This window comes from Suricata suricatta, chromosome 15 (genome assembly GCF_006229205.1).
Source record: "Suricata suricatta isolate VVHF042 chromosome 15, meerkat_22Aug2017_6uvM2_HiC, whole genome shotgun sequence".
In the NCBI taxonomy this organism is placed as follows: Eukaryota; Metazoa; Chordata; class Mammalia; order Carnivora; family Herpestidae; genus Suricata; species Suricata suricatta.
In genome coordinates this window covers 64,820,648-64,841,824 of record NC_043714.1, presented here as the reverse complement: position 1 = coordinate 64,841,824, position 21,177 = coordinate 64,820,648, and the positions used below count along the sequence as shown (strand labels likewise).

Below are 21,177 nucleotides of genomic sequence, written 5' to 3'. Positions count from 1 at the left end.
AGATTCCATGAAGAAAAAAAGCCAGGAGGCTTGGGAGAACTTGACACGGTGCATTAAAACATGTCTTGTTTGTGTGTGGGTTGCCAGCCTCTTAATCTTCAACCACAATATCATCCCCATTGCTGCATTTTGCCCTTTTTACTTATACAGCCCTTTACTGCTGGTAATGGCCTTTACTTAAATTTGATCTTTCCTACTCTCCTCTATAATTTGCAAAATGGATTCTGGGATCACGTCATGTAGGCCCGAGGACTAGAGAATTGTGATAATTTGCCTCTCATCATTTGTAGGCAGTTGAGCCAGGACCAGAATTATGATTCAACAAGCGTTTTCTAGAGCTTCATCTCCTTGAGACCATCACATCTCCTAAAATATTGTCACCTTACCAGTGCCTTAAGCAGCCACTTAGCTTTTATTTGAAGATTTAACTTAAAATAGTGATTCAGTACACGAGCTTTGAAACCGAGGAGAACCTGGCTTCAGAACCGGCCTTTGGTGTACTTGGTGAGATCTAACTCTATCGGAGCAGCAGGTTCTCACCTGCCGGTGGGACTGTGAATGTCTTCTTGTCTCTGTTGTGAGAGTCAGATGAAGCATTTACCAAAGTGCCTGGCACATAGTTTGCTCAGTTTATGCTACTGTCTCTTGGTCTCTGGTCTCTCTCCTGGATCTCTATTTGCTGTCATTACCTTTATCTTATGCAAAATTTTAAATGTATTCCAGCGTGGGCAGAATTTCACAGTGAAGCACCACATACCAAACACACCACATCAACAGCCTCAGCTCATGGCCAATTGAATCTCCATTTCCCTCTTCGCCCTGTTATTCCTTTGAAGATGTCAAATAACCTTTCCTTTCCTCTGTAAATTATACAACATATGCCCTTGAAAGATAAAGATTTAAAAATAGTAATAACCTTAGGTCACTGAGGTGGTTCAATTGTTTAAACGTCGACTCTTGATTTCGGCTCAGGTCACGATCTCACGGTTCCTGGGTCTGAGCCCTGCATCAGGCTCGGTGCTGACAGTGCAGAGCCTGCTTGGGATTCTCTCTCTTTCCCTCTCTCTGCCTCTTTCCTGCTCACACTTGCACTCTTTCTTTCTCTCTAAAAATAAATAAATGAACTTAAAAAATAGTAATAACCACCATATGATTATCACTTCCCCCTGCAAAACACAAAACCACAGAAAACCAATAATCATAGCATGCTGAATAATAGCTCCTCAGAGACGTCCATGTCCTGATCCCTGAGCCTGTGAATAAGTTATATGGCAGAGGAGAATCAAGGTTACACAGGGGTTTATGGTTGCTAATTGGCTGACCTTAAAATAGGGTGATTATCCTGGATTCTCTAGGGGGCCAAGTAGAATCGTAAGAGTCCTTAAAGGAAAGAGGAAGCAGGGAGGGAGACCATAAATATGGCAATACAGGAAGGACACAGTTGTTTTTTCAAAAATTTTTAATGTTTTATTTATTTTTGAGAGAGAGAGAGAGAGAGAGAGAGAGAGAGAGAGAGAGAACAGGGGAGGGGCAGAGAGAGAGGGAAACACAGAATCTGAAGCAGCTCTAAGCTCTGAGCTGTCATCACAGAGCCTGATGAGGGGCTGGAACTCATGAACTGTGAGGTCATGGCCTGAGCTGAAGCCAGACAGTTAACTGACTGGGCCCCCCAGGTGCCCCAGGAAGGGCATAGTTTAGTGCTGCTAGCCTTGGAGGTAGAGGATGGGGGCCAAGAAATGAGGGTGACCTATAGAAGCTGGAAAAGGTAAGGAAACAAGTTTTTCGCCCTGAGCTTCTAGAAAGAACAAAACCCTGCTGATACCTTTTATTAACTCAGTGAGACCCATTTCAGATTCCAGAACTATAAAGTAATGACTTTGTGTTGCACTAAAGCCCCTAAATTTGTTGTAATTTGTTATAGGAGCTGTAGGAAATGAATATAACAATAATTACTTAATATCATCAAATATCCAGTCGGTTTAGCTCAGTGTTTGAACTCATAGCTTAGAATTCTGGTCATTGTACTTCTCTGTTTGGACTCACTGTCTAAAATATTACTCTCATAAAAATATTTCAGGAGGCTTTAAGTCTATTTTTGACCAGAGAATCCAAATGAAGTATGTTGCTTCTAAAATGAACGATAATTCTTGAAGAATATTTTATTTTATTCACTTTTTCATTCATCTTCTACTATGAGTTACCTATTTTGCTAGCCCTTGGGAGCATAGATACAGTATGACCCACTCTTTCTTCTTCAAGGTTGTGGCAGCCAGGAGAGCACAGAGATTAAAAACATAACTTTTGGGACCATACTTTCTGGTTAATTTCAGTTCTGCCACCTTCCGGCTGCATGATCTAAAGCAAGTTAACTAATTTCTCGGTTTCTTCATAGATAAAATAGGGTTAGTAGTGGTACCTACATCATAGGAATGCTATGAAAATCAAATGAGTTAATTAATATGCGTAGGACCCACAGAACACATCCTGAAACCTCTTAAGCCTTCATAAATGTTGTCTGTTTGTTTGTCATTATGTATCAAGAATGGCCTGCTCTTGGGTCAGACAGATCTTGCTCAAGTTCTGAATCCTTACCTTCAGGTCTACAAAATGGAATTAATAATGAAAACTTACTATAGTTAACCAAATCACTGAAATATTTAGTATAGCTCATAGAACACAGTGAATAATAAAATGTGTGTGTGGGAATCATTTTTATTGTTCATTTCATGGTTCACTTCCCTTGGGAAATTCCCAGCTCAGTGATGTTCTGTAAAATATTTACTCAACTAGGGGAGGAAAAGCCAGGCAGTGACCGTACATCTCTTCGTCTCTTCTGGGTTGGTCATCCACTTTTGCTACTGTGCCCTGGTGGGAGGAAGCAGAACAAGGCTGGGGAGGGGTTCAAAATTATTACAGTCATCATAGTATGGTGCAGAAACACCCTAAGCTAACTCCCAATGAGGTATTCCTTGTGAATCTCCTCTGCCATGTGGCCAGAGCCTGTGACTAGCTTCTAACCAACAGACTATTGCAAAGGATGGCAGGCCCTTGATTAGGTGATGTTATATGGTAGAGTAGGCCTCCTCTCTAAGGCCTAAACATAGAAGCACTTTCTGGAAAATGTCTAAGTTAGCTGGAAAGTCATTACCTGCTCTGACGATGTCGCAATAATTTTCTGGCATTACCTGACTCTTCAGTGAAGAATTTCTAGGATCTTTGCAGTCCACTGGATTTGACTGATGGGGCCGATCAGGAAGTGGGCCAGAAGAGACCAATTTCTCTATCCAATTTCATTCCAAGGTTTGGCCCAAAATTTCTCGAGAGTGAAGATATCAGTCATAGCAGAGAGATTCCCAACCTGTCGGGCTGCGGAGAAGCTCCAACTACTAACTGAAGTAGCGCTAAGTCATACTCTCCACGATAGTAGAAATTAAGAGGCAGTCTGGAGTGGAGAATAGGATTACTGAAGCACCTGTTTTTTCAAAGCTTAATTACCACCCCAGAAAGACTGACAACCTGCTTGAGAGACCAGGGAAACTGAGGCACCTCCTATGTGATGTAGGTGTGAGCATGTGTGCTCATGCATGCACGCGTGCACACACACACACACACACACACACCCCTCCATAGTCACAGAAACTTGAATAAATAATCCAAGATTTTGCAGTCAGAAATCTTTTATTTTTTTAAGGTTTATTTATTTTTGAGGGAGAGAGTGCAAGCGGGAGAGGGACAGAAAGGGGGGAGGAGGATAGACAGAGGATCTGAAACAGGCTCCCAGATGATAGCAGTGAGCCTGATGTGGGGCTGGAACTCATGAACCTCGAGGTCACGACTTGAGCTGTGTTTGGCTGTTGAACAGACTGAGCCACCCAGGCACCCAGAAAATCTTCTAGTTTTAGCATACATTTAACTTTTAGGTTTTATCATTTACAAAGAGAATAAGGAACAGGCACTATGAACTTGTGTTTGGGTCCATCAAGATCTGTAGTGACCCTGCTCAGGGCACATACCTAGCAAGGCTTGGAGATTCTTACAGTCCATGGCTGCCTGCCTCACTCTGGCAATGGCAAAGGTACGAATCAAGACTCAATCCCTGCACCACTGTCTGTTGCTGGTCTCTATCTGCCTCCCCTGCCCAACGCCCCCTGCCCCGTCTCCATAGACACACATACCTGCTGATACTCTGAGCAGGAGGAGTCTTGGGAACACCCAGGTCATCTCTACCATTGACAGGAGAGCTAACTGAGCCTCAGAAGAGAAAAACTACATATTCAAGATCACACAACCACTCGGGTGCAGGAACAGCACCCTCAGCCATAGCCTGGTCTTCTCTCCAGCTCTTCCCTGTTGCTATTCCACCTATGCCAGAAGAAGGAAGTGGTAGATGTTCAGGGAATGCAAAGTCATGCTGACGTCTAAATATTAAAATTTAATATTGTAATTTTAGCCTAAAATAAAACCAAATTAAGAAGGCACATCTGCTGCCAAAAAAAAAATTAATGCACTTTGGGCCCTCATACACACAATTCTGAATAATTTACCTTGTGGATTTATTCCTAGTAGTAGGGCTGTCATAGGCCCCAGGGGGAGGAAGGCAGCAGGGCTTTGTGGGACGTCTTTCCTACTGGGCACGTATTCCTTCCTCAAAGACATATAGAGGCCTCAAATTTCCCTGTGTTCTTAGGGGTACACCGTCTCCCATCAAAACTCACATTTCTTGTGTTCACCAGGCAGCCAGCTCTATTAGTTCACTAGGGCTACTATAATCTAGTATCACAGACTGAGTGGCACAAACAACAGAAATTCCTTGTCTCATCTGGAGGCTGGAAGTCCAAAATCAAGGTGTTGGGAGGGCTGGTTCTTTTTGAGGGCTCTGAGGGAAGGCTCTGTTCCAGGCTTCTCCCCTTGGCTTGGTTATCTTCACGTTCAATGGCATTCTCCCAGTATCTTCACCTGGTCACATCGTCTTCCCTCTGTATATGTCTGTGCCCAACTTTCCCCTTCTTAGAATGAGGACAGCAGTCATATTGGATTAGATCCAATCAGAATGACCTTGCTTTAGCTTGGTTACCTCTGCAAACACCCTGTCCCCAAATCAAGTTATATTCTGAGGTACTGAGAGGTGAGGATTTCAACACATGAATTTGAGCCAGGGACACAATTCAACCCCTAATGCCAACCACACTGGTAGATGACGTGGCTGTGAGTTGGCCAGAAGGTAGGACTTGTTTCTCCCGGCTCTGACTCTCACCTGGGTCTGCCTGAAAAAACATGAATGGGTCACTGCATCTTTCTAAGCTTCTACTCCTTGTGTTTTAAAATTAGAGGAAATCACACCTGCTTCTCAGAGCTGTGATGACAAATAGGATAGCATCTGTAAAAAGTTCTAGGATACCTGATGCATCAAAGCCTTTCAGTAACTGTTTATGTTCCTACTTGTGTCCACACCACGAAAATACCCAGAGATAAGGACTTATTTTGATCATTACTAAAGGAAACTGAGCAACACACCTCTGCATATCTGCCCTTGGGAGCTTTTGTTCAAAGAGAACATCATATATATGAGAACAAACAAAACCAATAAGTAAAATAAAGCATGGCAGTGGAAAGGAGGATGGGACCCAGGATCCTTCGTCTCCCCAGTATTTACATATTTCCTGAGAAAACCCAGGCATAATTTCTTAACCTAGTTTCTCAAGGGGTGCAGGACAATGGCTTGGGTAGTTTTATTTTATATTTAAAAATAACAAGGGGCTCCTGGGTGGCTCAGTTGGTTAGGCATTCGACCTCAGCCAGGTCATGATCTCACAGCTTGTGAGTTCAGGCCCCACATAGGGCTCTGTGTGACAGCTCAGAGCCTGGAGCCCGCTTTGGATTTGGTGTCTCCCCCCATCTCTCTGCCCCTCTGCTGCTCATGCTCTGCTTCTCTCTCTCTCTCTCAAAAGTAAATAAACATTAAAAAAAAACAAAAGGAATCTATGTATGGTTATGAAATGCAATACAAAAGTTGGAAATACCTTAACATACTTTCTTCAGTAAAAATCTATTTATTTGTTTTTGAAAAACATAGGATCATACAATAAGTGTCATTTGATAAATCTTCCCTGATTAATCTTTACATTCCCCATGTTAACAATGCACCTTGAACATGGTTCTGTGTTGATACATGTTCTTCTCTAAATCATTTTCAATGGTTAAAAAGCTTTTTGTTATACGAGTGAACCAAAAGTTGATGGGCATATAACTTTTGGCAAATTTTGAATTATTCTAATGATTAATATTATATACAACTAATATTATCTATTATTATTATTGATCCATGCTTTGATGAAATCCTTAATCTTTCTACATCTCCTTGCTCTTTCCACTGGTGTGATCATTAACCTTTGCATATACAGACCCAAGCTGAATAGCCAGGACTGTGGGAGATGAAAGGGACATGTTATACACAGAGCTCTATCACCAGAGTTTTAAAAATCCGACTCCAGGATTTGCAGATATATTTGGAGAGACTTATGCTTGCGCCTCAAATGAATTAGTGACCAAACTACTGTTGAAACAAAATTCTTCCAGCAGGACATTTGAAAATAATAGGGAGAGAGGATATAATACTTAGAATTCAGAGTAAGTTACTAACAAGTGATGGAGGAATCTGGAGAAAGGTTTTTGACTGGGAAGGAAAATGGCCAAGCGGGGCCTACAGAAAGTGGAGCCTGGAAGGAAGCTGACCTTCTCCATAATTTAGCATACAGGGCCATCCCACCCAGCAAGTGGGGCAAAAAAATCAAAGATCTCGCCCCAAGTAAGGAGCTCCTTTATGGTCACTGGGGCTTTTGTCTTTATTGTGTTTTGAGAGAAAGAGCTGGGTGGATGAGGGCTCTGGAGTTTCTGCTGATTGCGTTGTGCAAATGTAAGCAAGTCGGTTACTGTCAGTGGGCTGAGCTTTCTAAATCTGTAAAATAAGGACACGGGGTTAGAAAATGAATAAGGTCCCCTTTTAGATTCTATTTTTGAAAGTCCTCGGTCTTTTAAGATTGCACAGACAGAAAACTAACAACTTAATGAATAAAGAGCTTAGGAGGTTACAAGTGCAAAGTCAGGGCTTCACCAAATGTTATTAAGCATCAGATCCCACCTCTGCTAACGCCCCGTCACCCCCGCCCTCTCTTCTGGCTCCTGTCAATTTACTATTCAGATCAACGGACTAATTTTGTCTGAAAAGGGAATGGAAAATCTCCGTGTCATCGGATACACTTTCGCTTTGATGGATGAGGCTTAAGTTCCAAAGAGAGTGTTAGGCAGGAAAATCCGGCTCTTTCAAACTAATTACCGCATATCTGATTTATTTCCCTCCTTAATGCTGCTTATTTTGTTTTTATTCAAAATATAAAATTGCTCCCTGAGATGGGAGATTAATGGCTTTCTTCTTCTTTAGCAACAGATCATTTGTGGATCCAGGTTATAAATAGGAGGTTAGAATCCATGACTCTGGTTGTTTTTTTTTTTTTTCCTTTTCATACAGGATGTCTCCTGAGATTAACTGTGGCTTTTTTTTCCCTCGTCAAGTTAGAAACATTAACATCTAATTATTTGTGAGTTGCTATGTTGCAGGTTTTTGTTTTTAGGAAAATGTCATGCTTTTTGTGTGTGCACCATTCTCCTGGAAAATTTTATATTTAAATAGACTAGAATTTCAAACCTCATTGAGCCACGGCTTGATTGATCACATTTTTGCTTGATTGATTCATCCATCCATTTAACAAACGTGTATTTATTATACACTGACTCCCTATAAGAAATGTGAGTGTTCAGTGCCTTGGATACAGTGGCTCTGATACTGAGGCTGGAAGGAGTTGCTTCTTGGGTCAATTGGTGGTATGGTTGGAGTTTATTCGTTTGTTTATTATGTGTTTCCTCACTGATGCATCAACATCTGCTACAGTCCCAGATCCTGCTGGGGTTTTACACAAATGTTGTAAATTTGGCATTCGTTCATTCATTTATTCAGCAACAACAACAAGAACAAAATACAACCCCCTACCAGGTGTCACTCCCCAACTAGACTGTGAGATGTCAGGAAAATGATTTTGAAGGGCTTTGAATGACAAGTATAAAGAACTTTGACTTAATTTAGTATCTGTTGTTGTTGTTGTTGTTTTCCTCTATTTTTTTTTACGTTTTTTAATTTATTTTTGAGAGACAGAGACAGCATGAGCAGGGGAAAGGCAGAGAGAGAGAGGGAGACACAGAATCCGAAGCAGGTTCCAGGCTCTGAGCTAGCTGTCAGCACAGAGCCCGATGCGGGGCTCGAACCCACAAACTGTGAGGTCATGACCTGAGCTGAAGCTGGGAGCCAGGCGCTTAACAGACTGAGCCACCCAGGCGCCCCTGTTGTTTTTCTTTTTATCCATGCTCTGCAATACTCTGGCTGTTGAACTTGAGATAAGTTACTTAACCTCTCTGTGCCTCAGTTTCTCATGCATTACGTGGTGTATCCATCAGTACGCAGTCCAGAAAATAGAATGCACTGCAGGTATTTCCAGCAGAGAAGGATTCAATGCAGGTGACTAGTTATAACCCTTGGGAAGAGATAGAAGAATAAACGGGAGAAGAGAATGATGAAGAGGCCTGCATGTGAGGTGCACCTGCTAGAGGCGCCGTGGCTGCCACCGCTCTCAGGCTGTCCCTGCGGCTCTGCTGTCCTTGCCTCTGTGAGGACCGGAAGTTGGACTCCCACTAACACCGCCACCACCATGGGGAAACACCCCCGGCAGCAGGGAGCAACCAAAACAAGACAAAGACAAACTTTGCTTTCGTCCAGCTTTCCAGTCTCTCCCCAGTGCCTCCGGCTGGCTGGCAGGGCCGCAGCAGAAGGCAACTGGCCAGAGGGCCTGGGAACTGCAGTGTGCAGGCTCCTGCACCCCCTGCAGGGCAAAGGAGAACAGGAGAGGGCGGAACAGAGCTGACAACCAGCACAAATGGGGACAAGGAAGGAATCTACCTTGTCTGCTTGCAGTGAGTTAAGGAGTTAAAGTAGGCAAGGCCCTTTAAAACAACACCTGGCTGGGACTAGTAGGCAGTTGCTTTTAAGAATTATCACTATTGTCTAGTGACTCCAGGGAGCCGACGAGGGCCTGTAAACAGAGCAGTAACAGAATCAGATTTACACTTGAAAAAGTGCGTGGGGGCCATGGAAAAGGAAGAATCTTAATGGGTCACAAGAAAGCCAGGGACCACTTAGGAGAGGGTTGGAATGTCTGTGCAGTAATGGGGATGGAAAGGAGGGACTTGATTATAGCGTTATTTAGGCAATGGAATTATCCAGGCACAGTGATTGGTTGGGGGGTGTCGAAGGATGGTTCCAAGATGCTTCCAAATTCTGGGTGTGGGGGCTCATGTGGAGAGGGGATGGTCTCCTTATCCATCATTATGCCGTCAGGACGAGGGTGGAGTGCATCTTATTTTTTTAATGTTTATTTATTTATTTTTGAGAAAGAGAGAACGTGAGTTGGGGAGGGGCAGAGAGAGGAGGACAGAGAATCCAAAGTGGGCTCTGCGCCAACAGCAGCTAGCCAGATGCTGGGCTCAAACCCATGAACTGTGAGATCATGACTTCAGCCAAAGTCGGACGCTCAACCAACTGAGCTGCCTAGGTGCCCCTGGAGTGTGTCTTATTGATCAATGACTCCCTGCAACTAGGAGAGTGTATAGGAGTCTTTGCATATGTGCTTGATTATTATTTCTTGGGTGAATGAACCAATGGATACTCAATGCCTTTGCTTTATTAAAGAAGAAATGGAAATATGGAGACAATAGTTCACTTTCCCAGCGTTCTATAATTGAAAACTAGCTAAGCGACACATGTGAGTTTTCTCATGTCCATTGCGCTTTGCAAGGACCACACAGGGGACATAACACCACAAGCACATGAAATTGGTCCCTGTGCCAGCTGTGGCTCTAGAATAACTAGAGACCAGATTTCTAGTTTTGAGATAGAAATTAGGATAGGCAGGTTATACCCATACAAATAACCATGGTGGCTGCTAACATTTGGACACTCTTCAGAAAAGAAATAGAGATCAGTTCCATTTTTTTAAAACAAATATATGTCTATAACCTGCCTGGGCCATCTCCATGTTAGGAGCTGGGGTACACACCTTCAAATAAGATGCATCGCTTGTCTCACGGATCTTGCTACAAGAGATAGAGTCTGGAAAATTATGTTTCAAGAGCTTTTCTGGATTTGGAAAGGTAGAACACTGGAAAGGGATAAGAAAACTTCACCCGAAGCACCATACCCACATCACCATGGGTGCTGCCCCTACTGCGATTTCTTTGCAAACAGCACAGACCAGGGTCAGAATACCTGTGAGGCTAGTCTGGGCGCTTAGACATCTCTACCACACCTCCCAAGGAAGACCTGGGAGATGATGTCCCAGATCTGTGTAACCTAGGATGTTTGCTCGAAGTGTAGGTTCTTGGGCCCCAACCAGACCTGCTGAATCAGAATCTTGTGGGCTAGGAGCTTCCGGCAAAAGTCCATGCCTGAGAAATGCTTCCTCTGGCCTCAGCCCAGGACCCTGCCCTTTTCCTGAAAGGCAAAAGTAGTGTCTACTTCATTCATTTGTTTCTCTTTCACCAGAGCCCTCCTCATGTATTATGCATGCCTCTACATCTGTGTGTCTTCCCACTAGCCTTTCTTCGCTCTGTGATGACAAACGTCACCGTCTAATAGCAATCGCCCAACTCCCCAACCATGTTCAGGTTCCTGAATGTGCTTTGCTTCCTTTTGACCTTAAGGTCTGCACAGCTACTCCTCAAATTGACTGTCTTCCCCATTTCTTTGTTTTGTTGTCTGTTCATCAACCACCTAAACAGCTCCAACATATCCTCCCCCAGGAACCCATTCTGCACCTCTCAGATTGCCACAGTTTCTTATGGTCCCCTTATTGGAGTTATTCTTTTTATTATTGTAGCTTTCTCTTTGTTTATCTGACACTTCTGTCTCTCATGCTTGACTGTGCCCTTCTGTGAAGGGAGGGAATTGGGTCAGATTCTTGGGACCTCCAGATTCTGGCTGTAAAGTTAGTCTCCACTGAGTTAAAGGGCAGCAGAGTTGCTGAGCTATCTCCACATCCTGTCCTCTGGCACAGAAGCCCTCCCCTGGGTCCTGGGAAAAGAGAAGGATAAAGTTTTACCTCCAGACCATGTACATCTGGGCAGTGTCCTATGGCTGGGTGAGCCTCGTATCTTTGTATGTTTGGTGATTATCCCTGTTTGAAGAAAGTCTTGAAGTAGAGGGCAAGTCCCCACCAAGACTCAAAGCCCTCAACACATTCCAAGGAACTTGAACCTCGGAAGGGGTAACACAGCTTTTTCCTTCCCCCAGTCATTGCGGACGCCAATCTTCTCCACCCTTCTGTCTCAGAAACAGAAGCTTGTCCCCAACACACCAGTCATTTGTTTTCCAGGATTTGGAGCTGAATTAATTAGCTTGGAAAAGCATGTGGAGAATGCTAAGTATTATTAATGACAATTAACAATTCCTTCCTACAGGGGATGGGTTGCTCCAGTCTCCCTTGAATAGCTCTTAAAGATGGACCTTGTTCTCCTCATTTTCACTCTAATAAGCTCTGCTGAGTGCCCTGGAACTCTCTTCCCAGCCACTCTCTGGCAGGGTTGTTGCCAGGGACTCACCCATACCAGGATGAGGTTGAGTTTCAGGCTGCAGCTCTCTGTGTGGCAGAGGAAGTGGATGGACCTGGACGTAAATTCTCAGCAAAAGAGGGAAAACTTAAGGGACACAAAAGGGAAGCAGAAGGAATGTGAATCAGCAAATATTGTGTCCCAGGATCTATGCTTGGTGTTTTATACAATTAATATAATCCTCACCACAGCCCCATACATAAGGTAGAGACTCATTGCCATCTCCATTGTACAGACACAGAAAAGAAGGCTCACAAAGGATAAATGCATTGTCGAGGGATACTTTTCTAATAATTATCAGAGGATATACCTCTTTTGGTTGGACTTTGAAATGACTAGTGTTCAACCAACATGTAGTATGGATAGATTCTCTACAAGGACCTAATACGTTACTACAGGTTTTATGCATGGGGGTTTGTCCCCATCCCCCATTTACTTATTTATTTATCTGGGCTTAGTACTTGCCTTCACCATGGATCTAAGAGCTATGCCTATGCCATTTCCTTTTTTTCTTCTTCTATATGCCCTCTAGTACTGCCCCCTTTTCTGGATTCCTACGGCAATTGAAGGATGATTCAAGTTATTGATTAAAGAGACCTACCTTGGATTCAGTGTGTATTACAATCAAGTATCAAGTATCACCTCTGTTAATTGATAACTTTACACTTTGAGAAATGTATTTAACCATTCTATGGCTTTGTTTCCTCATCTCCAAACTGGGCATAATGATATTTAACTTGATTATTAGTGACCCCTCGGATCTTCACTGTCTCCACATTTTCAGCTGAGTCAAGCTCCCTCCAGGGAACTTCATGTGGCCTGTTGACATTGAGTTAAGGACCCTTCTCTGTCCTCTCAGAGGACATATCCTATATGCTTTCTTGAACGTTACTGTCAGCACATTATTTTACAAATGCCTATTGCTCTTGGCTAGTACCATGCATTTTAGCACATAATACCATGTGTTGTTCTGTTCGCCTTTGGATTCCTCAATAAGCCAGGATGGGTCCTAGCATATGATGAATCTTCAACTAAAGTTTGTTGAACAAGCGAATGAATGAATGAATGAATGAGTGAAGTGATTATGAAGTTGACTTTTGAAAGATGAGTAGGGAGGCAAGCGGACAGGGAGGCAAGAAATAGAAGGAAGGGCAGCCTAAACGGAAGGAGCTGTGTGACACATGGAAGCTTTGGGGATCCTCATGGGAACCGAGAATGGCTGAGGATAATAGGGATACAGGCTACAAGTTAGGGGACAGAGTGGCATTAAGTCCAGGGTCCCTCTGCTTCTGGGATCAACACTTCAGAAGCCATCAGTCTCAGGATCCATTGAGGCTTGAAAGGAACAAAATATTGGTTCAGCATGAAGGATGTTTTTGTTGTTTTGGTTCATTCCAGTTGAGTGACCAGATAATGCATGGATTTGGTCACACTCTGAAACCATCCAGTACGCATATTTGTAGAAAAAACAAACAAAAAAGTACTTTTGATTCCAGTCACAATTCAACAAAACAAAACATGTTTTTTTAATTAAAAGAAACACTTAAACCACGTTGGCATTTCTGAAATTGTCATCCATCATTCAGACTACAGTGTCTGTGTTGCCAGGGCAGGGGTCCTAGAATGTGCATTTTTTCCCTGTACACAGTATCAGGAAGGTGATGTCTGCTTTTCTCTCCACCCCCATCACCAAATCTTCCATAAGGAAGGAAGAGTCATTTCTCTGATGGATGGGATAAGATTTTGACTTCCACTAGTTCAGAATATTTTCAGACTGGAGTGATGACTGATTAAAGTTTGACTTCAATAAAGGTTGAGATTCACATCACATAAATATGGAGGATATTGTAAATATAAGTTGGGCAAGATTTATTTCAGGTTGTGTGTGCACACACATGTGTTGGATCATAATATAAAACATATCTGTATTTATTTATTTATTTATTTATTTATTTATTTATTTATTTATTGTATTTTAATTCAAGTTAGTTAACATACAGTGTGATGTTAGTTTCATGTGTACAATTTAGTGGTTCAACACTTCCATACATCACCCAGTGCTCATTGTAACAAGTACCATCCTGAGTTCTCATCCACAGTTTTACCCATCCCCCTGCCCACTTCCCCTCTGGTAACCATCAGTGTGTTCTCTATAGTTGAGTTTTGTTTCTTGGTTTGTCTGTCTGTCTGTCTGTCTGTCTCTTTATTTTTGTTTTCCTTTGCTCATTTGTTTTGTTTCTTAAATTACACGTGAGTGAAATCATATAGTATTTGTCTTCCTCTGACTTTTTCTGTTTACCATTGTACTTTCTAGCTTTCTCCATGTTGTTGTAAATGGCAAGCTTTCATTCTTTTTGATGGCTGAGTAATATCCCATTGTGTATATATACCACATCTTCTTTACCCATTTATCTATCGATGGACACTGGGCTGCTCCCATAATTTGGCTATTGTAAATAATGCTGGGTGCATAAACATAAGGGTACATAGGATATGAGGGTGATCTGGTTGTGGAATCCATCACCCCATTGATCACTGGAGTCGATTTGGCCGATCTGGTTGATGGGGCTAATGTCCCCTTGCTTCCTCACTGCTCCCTGTGCATCCCTCCTGAAGCTGCACACTCGGTCAGTTGAAGAGGATGACCTTCCCTAATCGAGGAGGATCATTCTCCAGGCAAGGGTGTAGGAGTAGCTTCACTTGCCCACTAGAACCTCCAAACAAGCTCTCAAGGTCGTTTCTCAGGAGGACACAGGGTGGTCAAGTTCCCAAGACTCCAGACACATCCAAATGAGGTGCTGCATGGGGCAGCCTGCCTTTCTTTAAAAAACAAACAAACAAACAAATAACAACAAAGCCCATAGTGGTGCATCTATCTTTTTGAATTAGTATTTTCTTATTCTTTGGATAAATAGCCAGTAGTAGAATTACTGAATCATATGGCAATTCTATTTTTAATTTTTTTTAAGTTTATTTATTTATTTTGAAAGACAGAAAGAGAGCACATGGGTAAGGAAGGGGCAAAGAGAGAGAGAGGAAGAGAGAGAAAGAATCTCACCTTGACAGTGCAGAGCCTGATGCGGGGCTCAATCTCACAAATCGTGAGATCATGACCTGAGCCAAAATCATGAGTTGCACGCTTAACCGACTGAGCCCCCCCAGGTGCTCCTGTGTTTGCCTTTTTGAGGAGCATCCATACTGATTCCATAGAGGCTGCACCAGTTTTCATTCCCACCACTAAAACATATCTCCTCTTGTAGGTCTTGGTCAAAACCTGTTACACTTCTTTATAGTCGATGTTCTTGACTGAGATGGTGGATCACAGTCCACTCCTCCTGCATGGTATGCCTCTCTTTGCTTTCTCAGACCACTTGGCCTGCTTAATGAGCACGATGTTTCCTTTGTTTGCTTCATCTCCAATGTAGTAAGGACATCTGGATCCAGGGTCTATTCTGGAGTTTCAGAGGCCCATGGTTTCCCTGCGTAAGGTCAGTAAGTTAGAGCTGTGGATTGAGGAGCAAGTCCTTACTTGGATGCAAGGAATGGAGTGGTTAGTGTACTAACAAAAGCACTTAGCCAGCCATGAGGACCAGTGGGGGGTGAGATGCAGTGCTTACTCTGTGTGCCAAGCCATGTACCCATGGGGCCGCTCTTACCAGAAAGGGCACCTTTTTCTGTTTCCTCTAAAAGCTCTCTAGCAAGCCCTACAGCTTTGCAAACTCCGCCCAAGATAGGGGGGTGGTCCAGACTTGGAAAATGTACACCACCACCTCTCAGGGGCAAATCTGAGCTGTAGTTGTCCAATCCATTTTCACCTATGATGAAGTCGATATTTTATTTCCTGACACAGGTATCTATTGTCAATGGGCTCCCAACTCAGAATATGAAGGCTTGTAATTATTACCTCTGAGAAACCACAACATCTATGTGCACAGCTAATGAAGGGTTGGTTCCCTACTCCTTCCCTCCCCTTCCGGAAGTCTGTTATTAAATCAGTGTATATCTAACAGCCAGAAACACAAGCCACGGCATTTGGGCTTGGCTCGGTCCCATGCATTGCTGAGGGATTTCCAGTTTGGACTTGCTTTTTTCCACTGTTCTCGGTTGGTGGCTCAACTTAGAGCTGGAGCTTCTGAGTTTGTGACTTTGTTCTCTCCTATTTCTTTTCCCCTCCTTCCTTTAAAACTGTTCTTTTCTTCATCCTCTTCTTTCCTTCCGTAGCTCTCTCAGATCTGCTCTAGTGTTTTCTGAGTGCCAACTTTGGTTAATCCCTACCATTATTCCATGCAGGTCACACCCTGCAGGTCACACCATGCAGGTGACACACACACAGACACAACAGAAATTGAATGCAGAAGAAGAGCATTTAAGTTACCCTAGTCTTTTAATTCTACTCCACACCTCTTTTTATGTTGCGTATTTTACATAGGGCATTTACTCTGATTACAGAATGGAGACATGCTTAGAACAAGATACACATGTACTGAAAGTCATTTTCTCCTGTTATACATTGGTTTCCTTTTCATTTCTTCAATCCTTATGCTGGTAATAAGTTGGAAAGACTCATTGAAGATTGATTTATTGTTTTCTTTCTTCCAAATGAAGCTGCCCCAGACTGTCCCCTGACCCTTTCAGTTTAGACAGAGGTACAATGTCATCTTCATGCTGATCTTTAGGGCGTATGTTAGGCATGCAGGCAGACATCAGATTGTAGCAGGATTGTTTTACCTCAATACTGGGGACTCATCATCTCACTGCTTTGAAGAATGATGAGGTGGATACACAATGAGGAGCAGGCAGAAGTTTATTAGAGTATAAGATCAGAAAGGAAAAACAGTATAAAAGCTCTTTTTACAGAGAGAGGGTATTCAAAAGTGAATGTCCGCTACAAGAAGCAAGAGACTTTGTTTTATAAAAGGTTCTGATTGACCCTCCCCCTCTTTTCTTTCCCCTCGTTCCTTCTCAGGTCCTACCATCACTGGGCGATAGTTCTAGGTGCTGGGCTGTCCATTCCTGATTGGATCAGGATCCTGATTGGATCAGTTCCATTGTATGAGGGGTGGCTTAAGGCCATATCATTCCTTGTGGGGCACACGTTTTATGCTCCACTGCTTATTTTCAGTCAGGTTTTTTGGGCAGATTCCAGAGGGAAACCTGAGGGGGAAGAGGTGGTGTCTGTTACTTTCTCAAGAGGAACCTTACGCCTGAGGGGTTTGCTGTGGTCAGACATTCCCAGCATTGTTCCAAAATCTGTGATTTTTTCCCCCCACCCAGGGACCTCAGGTCCTAATCTTTCCCTCTCTGCTTACTGAATCCTATCTTTTCCTATCATAAGATGGTTCCACCCAAGGCAAAAGTGAATCCAAAATTGTATTTCTTCTTAATTCTATTCCCTATAGGCTGTAGCCACAGTCCGTGTCTTCCTTACCTCTGCTCCTTGTCATCTGTTGGCCTCTGGGGAGTGGTGGGCCACTTTGTTTAGGGGACCCAGATGATACTCTGAGGAAAAAAGGACTGGTACCAAAGATCCCAAGTAGAAAGAGCTACTCAGAGGAGAATGGGGACATGACCTGCTCAGAGGTGGACAAAGGCAGTGGGGCCACCAAGTTCATGTTGGTATTATTTTTCCAGAGCTGCCGTAACAAATTGCTAGAAACTTGAGGGCTTAAGACAACAGACATTCATTCTCTCATGGTTCTGGAGCAAGAGATTTGAAATCAAGGTGCCAGCAGGGACATATTTTTCCTCAAAGTTATAGAGGAAAATCCTTCCTTGCTTCTTTCTAGCTTCTGGTAATTGCTGACAATTCTTGGTGCTCCTTGGTTTGTAGAGACATCAACTCCAACCTCTGCTTCTGTCATTACAGGGCATCTCTCTGTATGCCTCTCCTGTGTAATTACCCTTTTCTGGGGCACCTGGGTGGCTCAGTTGGTTAAGTGTGTGACTTTGGCTCAGGTCATGATCTCACAGTTCTCAAGCTGGAGCCCCACACCTGGCTCTCTGTTGTCAGCACAGGGCCTGCCTCAAATCCTCTGTCCACCCCCGCCCCCCCCCCGCCCTCCCCCACTCACTCCTCTGCTTGCATGTTAGGACTCTATCTCTTAAAAAGAAATAAACTTAAAAAAATTTTTTTTTAATTTCCCTTTTGTTATAAGGACACAGTCACTGGAGTAGAACCCACCTTAATCCAATATGATTTCATTTTAATTTGATTACATCTGCAAAGACCCTATTTCTAAATAAGGTCACAGTCACAGGAACTAGGGGTTAGGACTCCAACATATCTTTTTGGAGGACACAATTCAACCCACATCTGTTTTCAAGAGGATGGACAGAGCTGGGAAGAGCGGGCTCACTCTGACAACTGAGTCAGAAGAGAAGATGCATGATGTTTGAAGATCTGTAAAGTCCCAGGTGCAAGAATCTGGCTTATACTTGACAACAGCTTTTTTTTCTGGGCCTGAGCTCAACAAACCGGAAATGAAGCCATCATGCCTGAAGTTTGAGCCCACTGGGGTGTAGGGTCTCTGTCACAGAGTGTAACTGTGGGACATGGCCAGCTCACCATCAAGGAACCATTGTCCTTGGTGTAAGAGGTGTGTCTTCTCGGGGTGTTTGAGACTTTGACCCAGTTCTGCAGTTTGGACTTGACCTGACCCCAAACCATCTCCTATTTAGCAACCAACGTTTTCCTCCCTTTCTGCTCTCTGCCATCCCAGGCATCATCATGCTCAGATAGACACTGAATGGCTGACTCCAACTTTGTCACATACTATGAACCTCACAATATTAACAGCTAACATATTAAGAAAACTTACTACACGCCAAGCATTGTTCAAAGTGCTTTCTGTGCATTAACTCATTTAATCCTCATAAACCCCTTGGAGAGAACGGCTGGTGACATGCCCACCTTCCAGTTAGAGATGAAAGGCTGTTGGCCTGGACTCCCGCAGGCCCATCCTGCTGGGTAGATAATAAGGGGAGGTATAGCCATCTGAGCCTCGGTTTCTACCATCCCCGCTCAGTGTTTGCAAAGCCCCCCACCAGCCTGCCAGGGGGCCTGGAGTGGGGCAGGAGAAGCCCTGCAGATCCACTGGCATTTCGCTTGTTATCTATGCTAACCGCACCCAAGGTAGGGGAGAGCACAGTGGTCTGCCATACCCAAGATTTTCCTTTTGGCCAAACTGTCCCAAACTCACTTCTTTTACTCCCAAACTTCTCCCCAGACCTTCCTCCGGAGAGCTCTTGCTAGGTCACATGTACAAGGTTTTCTTTTTTTCATTATAACATCCTGATCCCCAATAAGGAGTTACCACGGTAACCAGGAATGATGCATACACACAGTCTTTATGGAGACTTCATCTCTACTTAATCGGATTACACCTTCTTGGCTTACTCTGTTCCCATGATAACAAGAACATGAAAATTTCTTATGTAGTTTCCTGCTCCTTATTCTGCATTTCACTCACCAGGTCTCACTGACCTTCAAAGTTTTTCCAGAAGTTACTAACAGCTCAAGAATTTATAATACATGAAAACTCCCTCACCTTCAGTGACACAGATAAGCTTTTTGAGCCAAGCTTCCTCTCCACATGAAGCACGTGGAGATTTGGACTCCCTTGTACATCATTCTACACTCTGAGAAGTGACTTGAAGACATTATAACTCGGGTAGCAAAGAGGGACACTGCAGTTACACACACACACACACACACACACACACACACACACACACACATCACTTCCTATCTTCCTGATGATTAAAAGAGACAATGTTTTAATGTCCTTCAGTTTTCCTGCCTTCTCTCATGTCACCCTTTCTGTGAATACCTAAATAGGTCATCTGAAGTCCCCATTCTACGTGAGTGGAAGAAGTCTACCATGTTTCCAAGATGTCTGAAGATTCTCACGATTCTCCAAAGTACCGCATAATGAAGCTGTTCTTGTCTTTAATGATTTAGTTTTTAAAAATAATGTCAGGGCGCCTAAGTGGCTCAGTCAGTTAAGTGTCCAACTTCTGATTTTGGCTCAGGTCATGATCTCAGTGTTCATGAGATCAAGCCTTGCATCAGGCTCCATGATGACAGCACAGAGCCTGCTTGGGATTCTGTCTCTCCCTCTCTCTCTGCCCCTCCCTTGTCTTTCTCTCTCTCTCTTAAAAGAAATGAATAAATAAACATTAAAAAATTAATTAATTAAAATAATATCACATGACTGCTGTGAAGAGCAAAAGGCACCCCTTAAAGCCAGTAACTGATACCACTCTTCCAACACTTCCTTGGCCAGCCCCCAGGATAGACCAGAGTCAGCCTTGTTCTCCTTAGGTCTCAAGACTGGCATCCTCTGGGCATCGGTCCTCCCTTCAGCCCTGCCCTCCTATCTCTTCCACCCCACGGCCTTCTGGGGTGCGGGTTGGGGGATTGGGGTGGGTTGAAAACTCTCTTTCTTTTCCAGGGTACTGTATCCCCCCTTTTGCTTCAACCTTCTCCTTGTAGATCACAACTGCATCTTGTCTTTCCTAACCAAGAAGGACATGGGAGTGTTTTCCTAAGTTAATGAGCTTTTCATCACATATTCTTCATTTTAGCAAGGCAGAAACTTTGAAAAAAAAGGAACACCTTTTTAAAAAATTCTCCCATCCCCTGTTCTTTTTTTAAATGTCTTATTTATTTACTTATTTATTTATTTTTGAGAGAAAGAGAAGAGTGCAAGTGGGGGAGAGGCAGAGAGAGAGGGAGACAGAGAATCCAAAGCAGGCTTCAGGGTGTCAGCACGGAGCCTGGCTCAGGGCTCAAACCCACAAACCATGAGATGATGACCTCGGATGTTTCACCGATTGAGCCACCCAGGCGCCCCTCCCACCCCCTATTCTTAAAGAGAGTCCAAGATACTCTCTCCCTTTTAGCAGCATCTGCTGGTAGAAGAAGAGAGAGGCCATGAAAGAATGTCTCCGCTGCTGTCCAGCGCAACTCCTAGCGGCGGTGGGCTATGCGCTTTCTCTTCCTTGCTGTTTCTGGGAAAGCACATAGATGATTGCAGGGAGTCAGTAAGTGCTGGTCCTCCGCATGTCCTCCGTGCCCTCCATCTTCTCCCTGAAAACAAGGGGACACAGAGTCAGGCAGCCCTGGTGCTAAGGCTCTGTCCCGTCATGACATTTACCAAATCCAGTGTGCTTGAGGATGGAGCCCAGTTGTCCTGCCGGGACATTTCAGGGGAAACTTGGACACATTTACAACTGTCTCTGCTACATCTGGCATCATGCTGACACTCGCTGCTAAAACCTCACCCACAACCTTTGGCGTCAGCATTTCTGTGCAGATGATGGTGGGAAATTTATGCTTCTTTCTGGCTACTGTGCCTTCTCAATCCCCAGCACATCTTCTCTGGTTTTTGTTTTGTTTTTGAGACCATCATTTCACTGCAAGAGTCTGGGTCATTTATCACCATCTTCCAGATTCAGCAGGTTTTA

General features: G+C 43.6%; 1 long non-coding RNA gene across 2 annotated transcripts in view; it reads left to right on the top strand.

Moving 5' to 3' along the window:
* Positions 1-1,672: 1,672 nt before the first annotated feature.
* LOC115279146 overlaps positions 1,673-21,177 on the top strand; it is a 61,347-nt gene continuing 41,842 nt past the window's right edge. For both annotated transcript variants that reach the window (XR_003903246.1, XR_003903241.1), the window contains exon 1: positions 1,673-1,765. This is a non-coding gene — a long non-coding RNA (uncharacterized LOC115279146). The remainder of the gene's footprint in view (positions 1,766-21,177) is intronic.